This window comes from Mobula birostris, chromosome 13, assembly GCF_030028105.1.
Source record: "Mobula birostris isolate sMobBir1 chromosome 13, sMobBir1.hap1, whole genome shotgun sequence".
NCBI lineage: Eukaryota > Metazoa > Chordata > Chondrichthyes > Myliobatiformes > Myliobatidae > Mobula > Mobula birostris.
In genome coordinates, this window is record NC_092382.1 from 71326042 (window position 1) to 71343198 (window position 17157).

Below are 17157 nucleotides of genomic sequence, written 5' to 3' on the forward strand. Positions count from 1 at the left end.
AATAAAGTGTGGAAAAGCTTACCAAAGTAAGTCGTAAATCTCCATCTTCAGCTCCTTCCTGCAGCCCAACAGTTCGTATATTCTTTCGGCGAGCCCTAGTTTCCAGGTCTATAATCTTATTTTGATATCTTTCCAAACGAGTTGTAGCTTCAGGCAACTTTTGCTTAGTTATCTTCAATTCCTCTTCATGTGTAATAACTTGAGTTTCCAGGTCTTTAAGATTTCCCAGAAATGGCTTCATTTCATTACTATTCTTTTCCAGCTGGTCTTTAAATGATCCATTCTGATTCTTAATTGAATTCAGTGTCCGAACGATATCTTCAGCCCACGATGGCATTTCATCAGATCTTTGCTTTTGCACCTTTCCTTTCCCATTACCTTTATCACTAGGTTCAGGTAAATTCTTCCCACTTCTTGCAGACATAGACATATTGTTTCCCCCTCAAGAATCAGCAAATAAAAAAATTTAAATTCAAAGTTTAAACTAGGGAGAGAGAAAGAAAACTAAGAGCAGCACAAAATTACTGCTGCTCCATTTGCAGACGGGGCGGTCATCACCTGCAGGAAATTCATGCAGGTGTACAGGATGATGAGAGGCATTGCTCGTGTGGAGAGGCTTTTCCCCAGGGCTGAAACGCCTAACACGAGGGTGCATAGGTTGAAGCTCCTTGGTAGTCGGTACAGAGGAGATGTCAGAGCTAAGTTTTTACACAAAGAGTGGTGTGTGTGTGGAAAGCACAGCCAGCGATGGTGGTAGAGGTGGATACAATAGGGTCTTTTAAGAGACTCTTAGATAGGTACATGGAGATTAGGAAAATAGAGGGTTATGCGGTAGGGTAATTCTAGAGTCTTTTAAGAGGCTCTTAGATAGGTACATAGAGATTAGGAAAATAGAGGGTTATGCGGTAGGGTAATTCTAGACAGTTTCTAGAGCAAGTTACATGGTCGTCACAACACTGTGGGCCGAAGGGCCTGTAACGTGCTGTAGATTTCTATGATTCTATGAAATTCAAGGGAAATCTCCTGTCCCACGGAGTGGTGACTAGCTGCAACCTGTCATCACAGGAAGAGTGAGAGGTGAGCGGCAGGGATAGATTTTGATATACTGATATGGAATAGAAATATGGGCAGGGACCAGATGGGCTGAGTGGCCTCTCTAGTGTACATTGTGAGTGTGGTAGAGACAGGAAGTACCTGAGACACGAGATCTGATACAGAACTGATTGATCTTTCACAGATCCACAACATTAAACACCAGTCCAGTTTAAGGCTAACATCAGCCGAACAGACTCCTCCAATGCTCAAGTGACCAGGGTTCAGTCCTGGGTGCGATGAGCAGCCGCAAGAACTGCAGAATCTGACAGTAACAGTCCCTCATGAACCTGCAGCTGCCTTCAGTCACCAGATCTATACGTTGCAACAGTACAGTGACCTGATATGCGACAAAACAATAACTGTAACAAAGCATTATGGCTGCAGAGAAAGTGCAGTGCAGATAGACATATGGTGTAGGGTCACGTCGAGTAACATTGTACGGTCGAGTCCATTTTATCATTCATTCGGCTTATAACCGCAGACAGGAGGCCGTCCTTAAGCCTGGTGATACGCGCTTTAAGGCTTTTGTATCCCTTCCCCGATGGGGGAGCGGGTTTGCAGCAAGAATGTCCGGGTTGTGAGGATCTTTGTGTACACGACCTGCTTTTCCGATGCAGGGGAAGTGCAGGAAGAGTCCATGGAGGGGAGGCCTGTTTCTCTGATGTTCTCTGCTCTCCAAAGTTCTCTGCAGTTCCTTACAGTCATGGGCAGAGCAGTAGCCATACGAAGGCGTGAAGTATCGACAAGAAGCTCAGAGACCTCGGTCTTCACCCTGCCTCGTGTAGCTGGATCCTGGACTTCCTGTCAGATCACCGGCAGGTGGTAAGAGTGGGCTCCCTCACCTCTGTATCTCTGACCCCCAGCACTCATACCCCACAGGGTTGTCTCCTTGGCTCCCTCCTTTACTCTCTGTGCACCCATGACTTGTGTCGCCACCCACAGCTCCAATCTGCTAATTAAATTCACTGACGACACTACATTGACTGGCCTAATCTCAAATAATAACGAGGCAGCCTACAGAGAAGAAATCATCACCCCGACTCAGTGGTGTCAAGAAAACAACCTCTCCCTCATGGTGACAAAAACAAAGGAGCTGGTTGTGGACTGGAGATAGGGACCAAAATTCAACATTTCGAAGTCTGTTATTGACACAAAATGCACATTTTAATATTGATTGTAACACATTGTATTTTATATATTGTTAATAACATTAAACATATTTATAGATTGTTCCTGGCAGACAACCGTATAATTTGTGTTCCGTGTGTTATCTGAATGTACTTGCCTGCGATGCTGCCACAAGTCAGTGTTTCTCTGTACCTGTACCTTCCCGTACTTGTGCACTTGGCAATAAATTCAACAGGACCTGAGAAATCTCAGTGAGATTTGATTAGTGATGATCATCTTGGCAGCTCGGTAGGTCGAATGTATGAGACGGTACACTGTTAAATGCAAAACCCTGAACAGTGTTGATGATCAGAGGGATCTTAGACTCCAATTTCAATGCTCCCTGAAAGAGACTGCACAGATTGATCGGGTGGTTATGAAGGCAAATGACGCGGTTGTCTTTATTAGTTGAAGCACTGAGTTGAAAAGTCGGGAAGTTGTGTTGCGGCTGTTGCGAGCCTGCGGTCGGACTGTGACTGTGTCTTTAAGAGCGCCGGAGTGAGGAGGCGGGACTATGACGTCAGTCACAGGCTGACGGCGCTAACTGTGGATTTAACCATGAGAGAGAGAAAGAGAGAAAGAGAGAGAGAGAGAGAGAGAGAGAGAGACAGAGAGAGAGAGAGAGAGAGAGAGAGAGAGAGAGAGAGAGAGAGAGAGAGAGAGAGAGAGAGAGAGAGAGAGAGAGAGAGAGAGAGAGAGACAGAGACAGAGACAGACACTGGAAAAGCTGATAGCTTCAGTTTGTCACAGCTGAGGCTTGGAACTCTCCTATGCCCACAAGAGTGGGTTGATCATCGGTACACGGAACCACAACGAATGTGTGTGGCTGTCACTTCATAATATCCATTGGAGTGGATTTTAGAATATCTTGAGGGACCGCTTGTGTTAACCCGTGCCTGGGTATGTTGTGTGGTAACCGCTGGAAAACGGTATTCCTGTGACAGGTCACTTTCGCTGATAACTTGTATATGTACGGATTCAACGGATAAGAACTTCGACGACGGTTATTTTGATGTAATGGTCTTTTCTCTACGTTTCACCCTGGATTACAAATATCTCTCTCCCATCATTTATTCCGTGGATTACTGAACTTTCCTACTTTACCGTCTCAAGACTCAAAGGTTTGTTCCCTCAGGCTCGATAGTTTGGGAGTTATATTTACACATATATACACATAACACTGTTAACTTTCATTTATTTCGTTAAGTTACTACATTATAAGTAGATACTAGTAAGGATAGTGGTTTTAAGATCAAAACCAGACTCCAGTGTGAACTCTATTGCTGCTGGTTCATTGCTAAAACGTTACAGTTCGTAACACAGCTCTATAAAAGTAGTTAGACCACATCTGTAGTGTTTCATACAGTTCTGGTCATCCCCATTCTCGGAAGGATGTCGGGGCTTTGGAGAAGGCGCGGAAGAGGTTTGCCAGGATACTGCCTGGATTAGAGAGCATAAACTATAACGGGAGGTTGGACAAACTTGGGTTGTTTTTTCCAGAGCGGCGCAGGCTGGGGTGAGACTTGATGGACGTTTATAAGATTACGAGAGGACTGGTAGAGTTGACAGATGATATATTTTCTCGGGGGTTAAAGTGTCGAATACATTTAAGGATTTAAGGTGAGTAGTTGGTAGCTGGAGTCCCGGTCTGGGGTGGTAGACCGAACAAGTCACATGATCCCGTTTACACCCCCCCCCCCCGTTTAACCGCAGATGGGCAGCATCTGCGCGACTGTTTCCGAGGCCTCGCCCTCCAGATGATATAATACTCACTTCGCGCAAGCTCACAGTGGCCGGGTGGGCTTCCTTTCCGTTCAGTGGTGAAGCCGCTCATTGGCGGGTTCTGGAGAGGGATCCTCGCCTCCTGGGTCGGAATCACTGTCCGCGGGCCGAACATATCACTTTCCCATCGGTGAGTATTGAGACCGATCCCGAGCGGGGAGATCTGATGTTGTCCGTGAGCCCCGAACTGAGCACCAATTAGTACGCATGCAGCCTGGTACAGCCGCTCTGAAGTATTCTTTTTCTTTCTTCTTCTTACTTTTTAATTTACGTTATTTTTGTATTTTTTTCTCACGGTAACATGTCGAAGCTGCACTCTCTCTAACATGCTGGTAGAGAGAGTTTTATTTGGGTTTTCTTTAGCGCTGGAAATGGTTACATCCCGACACGCGGGACAGAAGCAAAGTCGCATTGTGTATTCCACGGACCAGCAAACCCCGGCCGGCTGAGCGAACAGAGCGGCGGTCACCCCTGCTGAAATCCGGAGGAAAACACACAGAGGATGCAGAGGGGGATCACAAAGCCGAGGAAAGAGGACCGGGTCGAGACAACAGAGACTTTTGGAGTCGAGGATTTCGGTGGGTAATACCGTTCCGGTTGACTGGAAGTGCACTGAGAGCGGTAAGCGTGAAGGAGTTGGGTGTTTACTGTTGTGGCTAACAACGGATGGTGCAATCCGGGGCATAGTACGATTGAGGAACGAGTTTGCAGACTGGATATTGGACTTTTTACTGTTGAACTTCGGCCACATTCCACCGTGATACAGCACTTGGCGGCACAGGAGGTCGTTCCTGCCTGGGCCCATCGAACATGCAGCTCCTCCCGTAGAGGGTCAGACACCCTGAGCCAAATAGACTGGTCCTGGACTTATTTTCCATCTGGCATAGATTGCATTTTGTTGTTTGATTGTTAGGTTTTATGTATTGCTATATTTACGCTCTATTCTTGGTTGGTGCGGCTGTAACGAAACCAAATTTCCCTCGGGATTAATAAAGTATATCTATCTATCAATTACTCACTTAGTACCCAGTTATCTGGGCTTGTCAATAATGTGTCGACTTCACTGAATCTGCATTGAACGATCCAAACCAGGAGCCCAGGCTGTCTATTTCTGAAGAATTGAAATGGAACTCCCGCCAACAGATCACGTGAGGTTGTTTACGGCAGCTCTGCCCCGCCCTCTGCATTGTGACGCAAGATCACGTGGTGTGTGGTTGGTGGTGATGCTTCCTCCATGTTTTGGGGAATCAGAAGTTGGCCACTGAGTCCCGTTAACTTCCTCCAACTTGCCTCGCTTCCTGAGGCTCCTCGGATTTGTCCTCTGAGTTTATGGCTGTTGTGTTTTCTCCCTGATTTGGGTGAATGAAAAAGTAGAACATCCCAGGTTGTGGGGATCTTTGATTTCACTGCCTGCTTTACCAAGGGTCTGGGAAGTCTTGGGGGGGGGGTGCGGGGAATGGTTTCTGTGATGTGCGGATCTGTGTCCAATAGACAATAGGTGCAGGAGTAGGCCATTCAGCCTTTCGAGCCAGCACCGCCATTCACTGTGATCATGGCTGATCATCCACAATCAGTATCCAGTTCCTGCCTTATCCCCACAACCTTTGATTCCAGTATCTTTAAGAGCTCAATCCATCTCTTTCTTGAAAGCATCCAGAGACTTGGCCTCCACAGCCTTCTGGGGCAGAGCATTCCACATATCCACCACTCTCTGGGTGAAAATGTTTTTCCTCAACTCTGTTCTAAATGGCCTACCCCTTATCCAAATTTCTCTGCCATTTCTCGCAGTCACGGGCAGAGTAGTTACCATGCAAAGCGTGAAGTGTCTGGATGGGAAACTTTCTGTGTTGTGTTGATAAAAATTTGGTGAGGGTCAAAGGGCATATGCCAAAGTTCTTGTCGTTTGTTCTAACTTAGTTATTTTAGGATATTTTACGCAGTGGTATGTGCTATTCATTCAGTATCTCTGTATTGCTGGAGGACCATCAGTGATTGTCCTTGATCCCTTCTCCCAGCTGGTTCCATCTGCTCATCTCTGCCCATCTTGTTCACCCTCTGTCCAGTCTCCAAACCTCCCACCCCCCACTCCTGCTTCAATGGTGTATATCAACAACCTGGGTCAACCTCAATCCATCCTGTATCCCACCACCTCAATGTTATATATCACCAATCTTTCTTCTAACCTTTCTGTTCATTGTGAAGTGTTCTTTTGCACCTTCGGCCTCACTGAGTTATTTCCAGAATTGTTTTTTGTTAGCTGGAATGCCAGAGAGTCATCAGGTACCGGTTCTGTTGTGCATCGGTGTGGGAGTGCTAGTTTTTGAATTGTGACTGGCTGACACACTGCAGCATTTTATTGGCAGCAAAGAGTACTGGGAGAGTTGGTGCTTGGACTATAATCCTGTGATCAGCTTTCCAGGGATATGGAACTGTTGGTGTTTTGGTTTTGACTTTGGTTAGTACTCCTGCAGATGGGGCTGGATGGTCGTCCTTCTGCAATGAAGCAGAAGTTTCGAGCAGCTGGACATTGGTTGTGGGGAAATCCCGGATTGCACTACCCAGTGTGAGATGTGGGAACGATGTGTGAGTATGTCAGGATCAGTGAGTGGCAGGTTCAGCTGTGTGACTCTGTGAGTGGGGTCCTGGGATATCACAGTTTTTGACCCGGGTAAATTGGACCTGGGGATCGAGATGGCCAGGTTTATGAGGTGTTGAGCGAGTATTTCTGGTCTGGGATCAGATGTTTGTTTCTGGAGTTCCTTTGGAAGCAATGACTGCTAATCTGAGTAAAGGATGAGTAACTTCATTGTTACAGGAGGGAGGCAGGAATATGGTGTTGGAATGACACTACTCAACCATGGTTGAGTGTCGGGGCAGACCAGATGGATCGAATCACCTAATTCTGTTCCTGTATCTTATGTCTTACCATGACAGAATGATGGCTCGTTCTTATCCCACAGCGTTTTGTGACGTGTGAGAGACAATAAAAGATTGCTCACTGAGATCATTATATTTACTTTCAATGTTTAAATTTCAGCGAGTTTTGTTCTTAGAAACATGAAGCAGAAATGTTTGGTTCTCAATTTTATTGTTAATGTGCTTCATTATCTTTCATGTTAAAGTCAGATCTGCAGTGAGAGATTTATTGGAAGAAAAACCCCAACTGGAAGCAAACCGCTTGTGAAGACGAGGAAACAGCAACAAGTGAACCAGCTCGAGGATTGAGAGCATCAACTGGAGAGAACCCATCTGACTCGGAGATTCCAGTGATTCAGTCAGGAGAAAGTTTGGTGAGTCTCATTTACTCAAACACTGGTCCTTTAGACATTACATAACCGTACAAAGGAAGATAGGAAACAGTTGGAGTGAGACTGAATGTGCCCAGAAGAAGTTATGCCTCTGTCAGACCCTGTTACAATCATTCCAGGTCTGATAATGTGTTTCCAGCAGCCCAGCCCAGCCCTTTAAAACCACTCCAATTCTGTGGAAGTTGAATCCTGATAAAGTCACTCAAAGACCGTATAAGTACAAACTCTTTATTCCAAGTACCCAGGGCTTACTCAGTTAGTCACTCAAACAGCAACAGTCTATGACTGTCCTGCCCTATCCATTAACTGACTAACAATTCCCCTTACACCACAGGTATATCCGTCCAGATACCCCCCACATGAGACAGGCTGGAGCCAAAGTTATTTACTACATGACAGCCCCTAAAGACAAATTACAAAATAGTCATAATGGCTTACACACACAGAACAGACTGAAGCTGTCCTATCTCTATGCATGAGTGCAGAAGGAGATAAGCATCCTGAAACCCCAGCTAGCGACCCTCAGGAAGAAATATGGCTCAGCATGGCTCAGCACATCTGTTGATCATCAGCAGTTTCTTTCTTAACAAAGTGTTAACCCTTTTACATACTTTATCACTCCCTCCATTTGATCATTACATGATAAACAAAATAGTAATTCTTTACAGAGAACACAACTGAGTACAGCACAGACTTATCAGTGGGTAAAAGCAGTGTACATCAGTAACTATAACAATGATATGTACAACTATTAGGCCATAATGCAATATCATGCCCCACATATTACCGAACAGGCCTTCAAAGACCACCAGTTCGACCCTTCGGTGAACCCGTGTAAATCCTGCCCTACTCTCTTGGTGCTGTCAGTTTCCTTGGCAGTGTGCTCGGAGAGGGATGTAATTTTAGACTTTTCAGGGATATAGGTGCAGCATTCTGTTTCAATAATAGCACAGGTTCTGTGAATATAATGTAATTTAATATACTGTGAATGTAATGCTTGGAGAATTTTGGCCAGTTGGCCCGTAGTTATGTACAATTCCAAATGCATAATGGGAGTCTGTGTGAACGTTTGAACATTAGTCTGTTGCTGGGATACAGGCACGAGTCAGAGTCAGAGCAATGAGCTCAGCCTTCTGGGCAGAGGCAGCTGCTTCAAAAGAGGCCTGCACAACCATCTCACCGTCCGTCACTATCACATTGTGCTCTTCCAGAGGGGTGGTACTCACGGTTGGAAGCATCCTTGCTTGTCAATTTCTAAATGGGTTGTTGTCCCCACCTGTCCCTTGGTAGGTTTTTGTTCCCATTTCTGATCTCCAGATAAAGACCACTCGCGTCCTGCTTCCCACTGAACGTAATCACCCTTAATATTAGTTCCCTTCGGGGTTGATCGGGTTCGGAAGCCGGGTCCCAATAATATGTCAAAGCTCGTTGCATTCGATTTTGGTCATTGTCAGGCCAATCCATATTATTGGTTTTAATCATGTTGGCTGACTTAGTTGGTAAGCATTGGAGCAGTAAGGCGTTAAACTGGGCGGACGGATTCCCACATTAAAGGCTTGGTCTCCTGTGAAAGTGCCGTAGCAGGCCACAAATCGCTCCCAATAGTCTGGTCCCGATTCCCCAGGCTGAGGTTTCCATTCTTGTACTTTAGTGATGTTTACGAGTTGCTGGAGAGCCCTTTCCAAAGCTTGAATAATCTGGTCTGTCTGTTCATTCTCATTATGGTTTCCTGCCTGAAACTCCTGATAGGTTTGGTATCTCAATTCTGCCTTCCATTTCCACCCCTCATCAGCTGACAGAATCATGCAGCAGAGACCGAATAAATCTTGCGGGGTCGCATTAAACACCTGTAGAGTACTGCGGACATACTGAGCAAACTGTGCTGGTCTTTCTTTCCTATGTGGGGCCTGATTCATGATCATTATCATTTCTTAAAGCTTCCAGGGTGCGTACACAGGAATCACTGAATCACTCCTGCTCGTGGATTGGGCAGCATTTGGGTGGGAAATTGTCTTTGTGGAGCCATTAACTCTGGGGTTTTATTGGATTCTTCCCTCCCTGTCTTGGAATAATCCTTTGTATTCCCTTTCTGGATCTCAGGCTATAGAGACCTCCCCTCCCCTGTCGCCGCTGTCTTACCCGAGTGGCCACTGTATCTGAGTACCCCGAGGATTGGGGTTCAGGGGCACTGGGTGCACTTGGCCCCTGGTAAGGTGGGGGTGTATGATGGGTGCCCACTCCTCATCACGGTCACTGTCCTCAAATCGGGTCGGAATGCCAGACATGGGTCCGGGATCCCTTGTTTCCCTGTCAGTTCGAACTTTAGACTGACGTTCCTGCCCTTCTCTCCTATGTAGGCCAGCCTTGGTTTGCTTACGTTGTTTTTCCTGCTCTCGTTTTCAGCGCCCATCCACCATTCACACTCCGGTTTTAGTGTCTCCCAACCTTTGGCGTTCCTTCTGCAGTACATATCTCTATCCTTTTCTCACATGCATTATTCCTCCAACTTGCTAATAATAAACTGTTCCTCTTTACATCTGCCTTTTCCTTCCATTCCCTTTTCAACAATTTCCACTTCTTTCCACAGTTCTTTTTCCATATCAAATTTACTGCTTGTTCTCGTGAGGTAATATCCCACCACAGTCTGCTTGGCAGTACCTATACTGGGATCCTATTTGTGACGCCAAATGTTGAAGTTAAATCTGAGTAAAACTTGAGAGACCAGCTTCTTATCGTCACCACAGTTTATTGTGCATTCTCCTGCAGGAGTTTGAGACCCAGTTGTCAAAGGGAAGGCACGTAAGCACTGCCACCATCTGACAAGAGGAATGAGTTAGTCAGGTTACAGCCATGTATTTATACATAGTAAGCCCCATACATTACTGTTGGTAGATGTTATTTGAACTGGTACAGCCACCATGTCTGTTGGTGCAAAACTTAACTAATTAGATAAGAGAGTTCATTAAATCAAGGTTTTAGTTACAGATGGATGTACCATCCAGTCCTTATCCGTTGTTCCCTTTGCAAGGCTCTGACTTAGTTACAGACAGATGTTCATTCCTGTCCTTATCAGTGAGTCCTCCTCCCTTTACTCCCTTTACTCAAACGACGGTACAATGTATAATGTTATCAACTAATGAGGGTACAATGTATAATGTTATCATCTCTCAGTGTGTCTCTCTGCAAGCTGCAGAGAACTGGTAATGAGCCTGTCTTAGCTAACTGCTGAAGACAGAGTTTACTTCAGTTCAACATTCCTGTTCAGTCCCAATTATTCTTTTAGCCAGAGGTTGCACAGGTTCGAAATGATTTTTTTAACATATCCTCAATTCCTCAGGAGGATTCAGGGAAAATATTTATGTCCAATACAGAAACTAGTGTTACCTGTGTGTATTGTGGTGATACAAAAGTTGCTGGAGAATTCGCAAGTGGGAAGAAGTGGAATGATATTTGGAAATCTGACTTTTTTAAAGTGTAATTTAGCAAGAAAACCACAGATGGACAATGTGCAAAAGCTCTGGTGAGAAAATCCTTCATTACAGGTTACAAGCCTGCTACATAGGATGTGTGAGAGTGCAGATGAACTCGATGGAACCCAGACGAGATCAAAGTTCCTCTCGACAGTGATTTGCTAGCTGTTAAAATGAATGTCTCTCTATATAAAATTCACTGTGCACATGTCACTGGTTAAAAAAAATGCATAGTACAAGATTTATGTGCACACTGGTCATTACAAATTAAAGGGGACATTGCTGAGAAGGTGGGGAGACCTCCAGTGTCCCTGATGCCCTCACCTACAAGATGTGCATCTGAGAGGAGGCGAGAGCGGACCATGGGAGAAAAGGATGGAAAGGAGGAATCATAGGGAGATGATCGGCAGTGGGCAAGAGAGGAAGTAAGAGGGGAGACAGAACCGAGAGGGCAGGGTGTGGGTGGAAGTAAAAGTGGAGGTAGAAGTTAAAGATATCGATGTTCATGCCGTCAGCTTGGAAGCTACACAGATGTATTATGAGGTGCTGCTCCTCCAACCTGGGAATGCTATCATCGCGTCAGTCCAACAATGATCTGGCATGTTGGAATGGGAAGGGAGAGTGGACTAACCACCGGGAAATACGTTTTATTGTGGACGGAATGAATGTGCTTGACAAGGAGGTTTTCCACTGAGGTACAGAAGGCTGCACTGGGAGTGCTGGATACAGTAGATGAACCTGGCAGACCCACAGGCGAAGTGTTCCTCACCTGGACAGACTGTTGGTGATCCTGAATGGTGCTGAAGGAAGAGGTAACTAGGAACGTGTAGCACTTCCCTCGCTTTGCAAGCATACATTCCAGGAAATAGATTAGTGGGGGGAGACGAATGGACAAGGAAGGCAGAGAGTTGTGGCGGGGTGTAGGAAAAGATGTGTTTGATGATTGAAGATAAGAAAAATTGTGGAGGTGACTGGAATATGGAGTGAAGGCGGATTTTCAGGAAATAGAGCAATTGGGTGTGAGATCGGCATCAATGGTGGTGGAAGGGAAACTGTATTCTTTGAAGAAGGAGGACATCTCTGACGACCTGGAAAGGAAAACCTCATCCTGTCAACAAATGTGGCGGAGACGAAGGAACTGAGGAAAAGAAATAGCTTTTTTACAGGTGTCAAGGTGGAAGGAGGTTTAGTCAAGATATCCGTGCAAATCGGTAGGTTTATAAACAAAAAACGTGAGGGTGTTTTATGAGCCCTGCCATCCGCCGCGGGCAGTGTCTTTCTCGGGTCAGCTGTCGCCTGAATGCACCCGGGTGGATGGTGGAGGGTTTTGCAGAGATGGTGAGTGCTGTAGAGGTCGGGGGGTTTACAGAAATGGGGTGCGGTAACTAACTTCCCACTATTGCTTGGTCTGTTATATGCCTTCTTTTTGGCTCTTATGTTAGCTTTGCCTTCTCTTTGGCCACAATTGTATCATTTTGTCTTTAGAATACTTCTTCCTCTTTGGTACATATGGTTTATCCTGTGCCTTCCGGATTGCTTCCAGAAATTCCAGCCATTCTGTCATCATCCCTGCCAGTGTTCTTTTCTAAAAAAAAAGGACAATTCTTCTCTCTGTAATTCTCTTTATTCTACGGTTATTCTGACACATCTCACTTTAGCTTCTCCTTCTCACATTTCAGGATGAATTCCCATATTTTAGGATCACTTGCCCCTGTGGTTCTTCACCTTAAGTATGCTAATTAATTCTTGTTCATTGCACATCACCCAGTTGAGAATAGCTGATCCCCAGCTGGGCTCAACCAGGAGCTGCTCTAAAAAGCCATCTTGTGGGCATTCTAGGAAACCCCCTCTGGGGATCCTGCGCCGACCTGATTTTCCCAATATATCTGCATGACTATCCCCATCACTCTTGTAACATTGCTGTTTTGGCATGCACTTTCTTTCTCCCGTTCTAAGTTGCAGACAATATACTTACTACTGTTTGGGGGTCTCCAAAAAATATCAAGATCTTTTCACCCTTGCTGTTCCTTAGTTCTATCCACGATGGCTCAACACCTTCCAACACCATGTCAACTTTCTGATGATTTGATTTAACTTTTTTACCAACAGAGCCACAGCACCCTCTCTGCCTACCTGCATGTCCTTTTTGGAAACATACAAGAATATGGGACACAAGAGATACTGCAGATGCTGGAAGTCTTAAGCCATACTCACAATGTGCTGGAGGAGCTCAGCAGGTCAGGCAGCATCTATCGATGGGAATCACCGTTTTGGCCCAGGCATCTGTAATATAAACAGGCAAAGAAAACAGAAAATAGCGTGAAAACGAAAAAAAGACAAAATTATCTTCAGGGCTTAATAAGATTTCCCAAGCTGATCTCCATGGCATAGCAAATATAACAAAGGCAATATACACCATTGTTATACCCATTATTAGCGTTTTCTTTCAGCAAAATATCTTGGTCCCATTCCAATCTGGAAACTTCACAAATAAAAATAAGAACTTAAATGACAATTTTAGAAAAGACTATTCACACTGTTACGTACCCCGTAACTGGGTTGCCAAACCAGCAGAAATGGATCGCTCAGTTGGAGTCTGGATTACTAGAACTAAGAAAGTTTTATTAAAGAAACAAGCAACACAGTAATCGAAAGGATAATAAATGCAACAGTTCAGCAATGATAAACACACATGTGCACAGAATTAAGATAACAGGATCAATCAAGCTCTATTGTTGTCTAGGGGTAAATGACCAATTTCAAAGTGACACAAAGTCCAGTTCAATGTAGTTCAGTTCGCAGTAATCGTTGCCATGGCGATGGACAACGTGGGGGGAGGGAGAGAGAGAGAGAGAGAGAGAACGGGAACGACTGATCATTCAGACACGGCTTCCACTCACAGACCGGCGATATTGCTCACAAGCAGCTTTCGGGTGGGTCCTTTGTGATGTCACCTGAGGTCACCGACTGTGACCCCTCCTCCAGATGCGGTCGATCCTCTGCAGTGAACCCGGCACCCAAGCGAGGGTGGACACACACCGGGTTCCCATGATCGTACCTTTCCACCCTGTGCGTTTAAGGCTGATCCCCCGATCAGCCGTCCAAGAGTTTCCCACCGACTCGTGAGAGGCGCACCGCTTCCAGGGTCTCGTTACCTCGGGTGTCGTGTGTGTCCTGCCTTAGCGAACCTGTCCCTTTTTATCCCCCTGCTGGGGTATCGCCTGTCCATCACTTCAAACAGATCAGGGTTCAAAGGGGGAGCCGCTCTAGACAGCTCTCTCTCCCGTCCCTTCATTACACATCTCCAAATCGCCTGTCCATCACTTCAAACAGTTCAGGGTTCAAAGGGGGAGCCGATCTTGACAATACCCAGACTGATGGCTCCTTCAGTAACATCTCCAAATGCTGCTTCATTGTGTGCCTTATCTCTCCCTCCCCTGAGGACAGGTGGCAGACCAACTGCTGATGCCACTGGTGCTAGCCCAGGCCAGCAAACATCTTAATTTATGTGTATTCTCGTCACTATATATATATACAAGTTCGCGCGGTTGCCGGGATTCCCGGCGAGGGCGGAGCGCGATGTTCGCACGTGAGCGGGGCTACCTGATCAATGATGGAGAGATTTCGGTGCTCACCAGTTTCTCGAAGATGGAGTAATTAATATTGATGTCCAGCATCCGTGCCTCCCCGTCCCATTTTGGGTGAGTAGGTGTCCGGGGCTTCCCTCCCTCTGCTGGGTTACATCTCAGTGACAGTAAAGTTGTCTCCAATCACACTCCTGCACTCAGACAGTAAAGCTCCCTTTACCAGGGATTCCCAGCTTTTCTCTGCCATGGACCTCTCCCAGTAACTGAGGGATCCCTGGACCCAGGGTGGGAACTCCTGCTTCTACACAGTCCGATCACACACTCCCGAAATCAGACACACAATGAAGCTCCCTCCGCAATGTCCAATCACACACTCCTCGGGTTTAGACACGGAGTACGGCTCCCTGCACACTGTGCCATCACACACTCCTGGGGTCAGACACAGTGAAACTCTTTCTACAGGCCCCATCACACATTACCGGTGTCAGACACTGTGAAGCTGCCTCTACACAATACCATCACACACTCCCACAATTAGATATATAGTGAAGCTCCCTCCACACTCTCCCATCTCACATTTCCGGGGTCAGACAGAGTAAAGCTCCCTCTACATTGTCCATCACATACTCCTGGGGTTCGGCCCCATCCACCCCTTGTCAATCAGCTTGCTGACGTCACTAGGGTGAAGGGTTCAATGTTCAGCTTCCTTCCCATGACCTTAATAGGAGGTTGGGATCAGTGGTTGTGGTTAGAAAATAGGAGTCACAGACCAACCCCCCACTACATTTCAATGGTTTTCCCAAACTATGCTGGAAGTGTACAACGCTATGCTTCTGGCGGGTAGCAAGTCAGAGTCCATGAGGAAGGGCATCATCACCCTCATCTACAAGCAGAAGGGGGAAAGGGAGGACATTAGGAATTGGAGACCCATCTCTCTCCTCAATGTGGACTACAAGATCCTGTCCAAGGCTATCGCCAGCAGGGTCCACTCTGCTCTGGGACAGGTGATCCACCCGGACCAAACCTGTGCTGTACCGGGCAGGAAGATCTCGGACAGCTTCGCGCTGCTGAGGGACACCATCGACTACGTGCAGGACGGGGGGTGAACGCCTGCCTGGTCAGCTTGAACCAGGAGAAAGCCTTCGACAGGATATCGCACACGTACATGGCGGACATGGTCTTCAAAATGGGATTTGGGGAGGGAATCCGGAATTGGATCAGAATGCTCGACACAGACATCCGTAGTGCAGTCCAGGTCAACGGGTGGGAAACAGACAGCTTCCCCATCAGGTCTGGAGTCAGGCCGGGTTATCTCCTCTCCCCTGTCTTGTTTGTCTGCTGCATAGAACTCTTTGCGGAAGCCATCAGGAGGGATGGGGCATAAGAGGGGTGATGCTGCCAGGCAGTGGAGGGATCCAAGTGAAAACCTCCCTGTACATGGACGATGTCACCGTCTTCTGCTCTGATCCGAGGTCAGTTCACAGGTTGATTGGCACCTGCGAACAGTTCGAGCTAGCGTCGGGGGCCAGGGTCAACCGCACGAAGAGCGAAGCCATGCTCTTCGGCAACTGGCCCGACCGATCCAGCGTCCCCTTCACCATCAGGTCCGACCACGTGAAGGTGTTGGGGATCTGGTTCGGAGGGGCTGAGGCGTGCAACAAGAACTGGCAGGAGCGGACTGCCAAGGTGAAACAGAAACTGGGACTGTGGGGAGGGCGCTCCCTGTCGATAACGGGCAAGAGCCTGGTCATCAGTTGTGAGGTGCTCTCAGGGCTGCTGTACTTGTCGCAGGTGTGGCCCGTCCGCCACTCCTACAGCTCCGAAATCACCCGAGCTGCCTTCAGATTCGTCTGGGAATCCAAGATGGAGCGGGTGAGACGGACCGTCATGCATAAGTCCCTAGACAATGGGGGCAATTACTTCCCCAATGTCGCCCTCACCCTGATGACCAGCTTCGTGTGTGGCTGCATCAGGTTGTGCGTGGATCCCAGGTATGTGGGCACCAAGTACCACTATGTGCCCAGGCTCTACCTGTTGCCCTGGTTACGAAGGATGGGTCTGGCCCCACTCCCGCGCTCGCCCAGTCAGCTGGTCGTTGCCGGCATACCTGTCCTACGGAGCAAAGTTCTTCCAGGAGAACGCCTTTGACCACAGGGCCATCAGGCAGTGGTCGGCACGTAGTGTCCTGCAAGCCCTGCGGGAGAAGGACGTGATGGACACAGTGGGGTGGTTCCCTGAGCAGACCGTCCAGTTCATCTGGCAAAATGTCTCATCGCCAGACCTCACCAACAGGCACCAGGACCTCGCCTGGCTGGCGGTGAGAGGGGCCCTCCCAGTCAGAGCCCTCTTAAAGGTTTTGTTCTTGACTAAGGTTTAAGAGTCAACGCATGATTTAATGTAAATAACTTTATTTATTGTAGAAGGACTCAGAGTGAACAAATGACTTTTTTTGCAAATAATTTTATCTTGTAATATTTCTGAATGAAGTATATTGTTCCAGAAAAAAAATCACTTATCAGTTTAATATCTGATACGTCCCTTATGTGGGGACCATATATTAAATTGATTTTTGGAACAGGGAGATGGAATAGGGGCTTGCTCCGTCCACTCCGCGCATCGACCCGGTATTGCAGCTCCTCCGGGAATGATGCACCTCCCCTCGGGGAGATTAAACAACAAATAAAGAGAAGAATTCAGTTATCCGTACGCATTAAGCTTCTTAGGCTTTTTCCCTATTTCTTCGTTGTA

General features: G+C 46.9%; 1 long non-coding RNA gene and 1 pseudogene across 1 annotated transcript; both read left to right on the forward strand.

Annotated features, from left to right (window-relative positions):
- Positions 1–4064: 4064 nt before the first annotated feature.
- LOC140207678 (uncharacterized) lies at positions 4065–13077 on the forward strand. The gene is made up of 3 exons (XR_011888617.1): positions 4065–4174; positions 7167–7334; positions 12932–13077. It is a non-coding gene; the product is annotated as an uncharacterized lncRNA (long non-coding RNA).
- Positions 13078–16848: 3771 nt separating this feature from the next.
- On the forward strand, positions 16849–17067 carry LOC140208736 (U2 spliceosomal RNA; annotated as a pseudogene).
- The last annotated feature ends 90 nt before the right edge of the window (positions 17068–17157 follow it).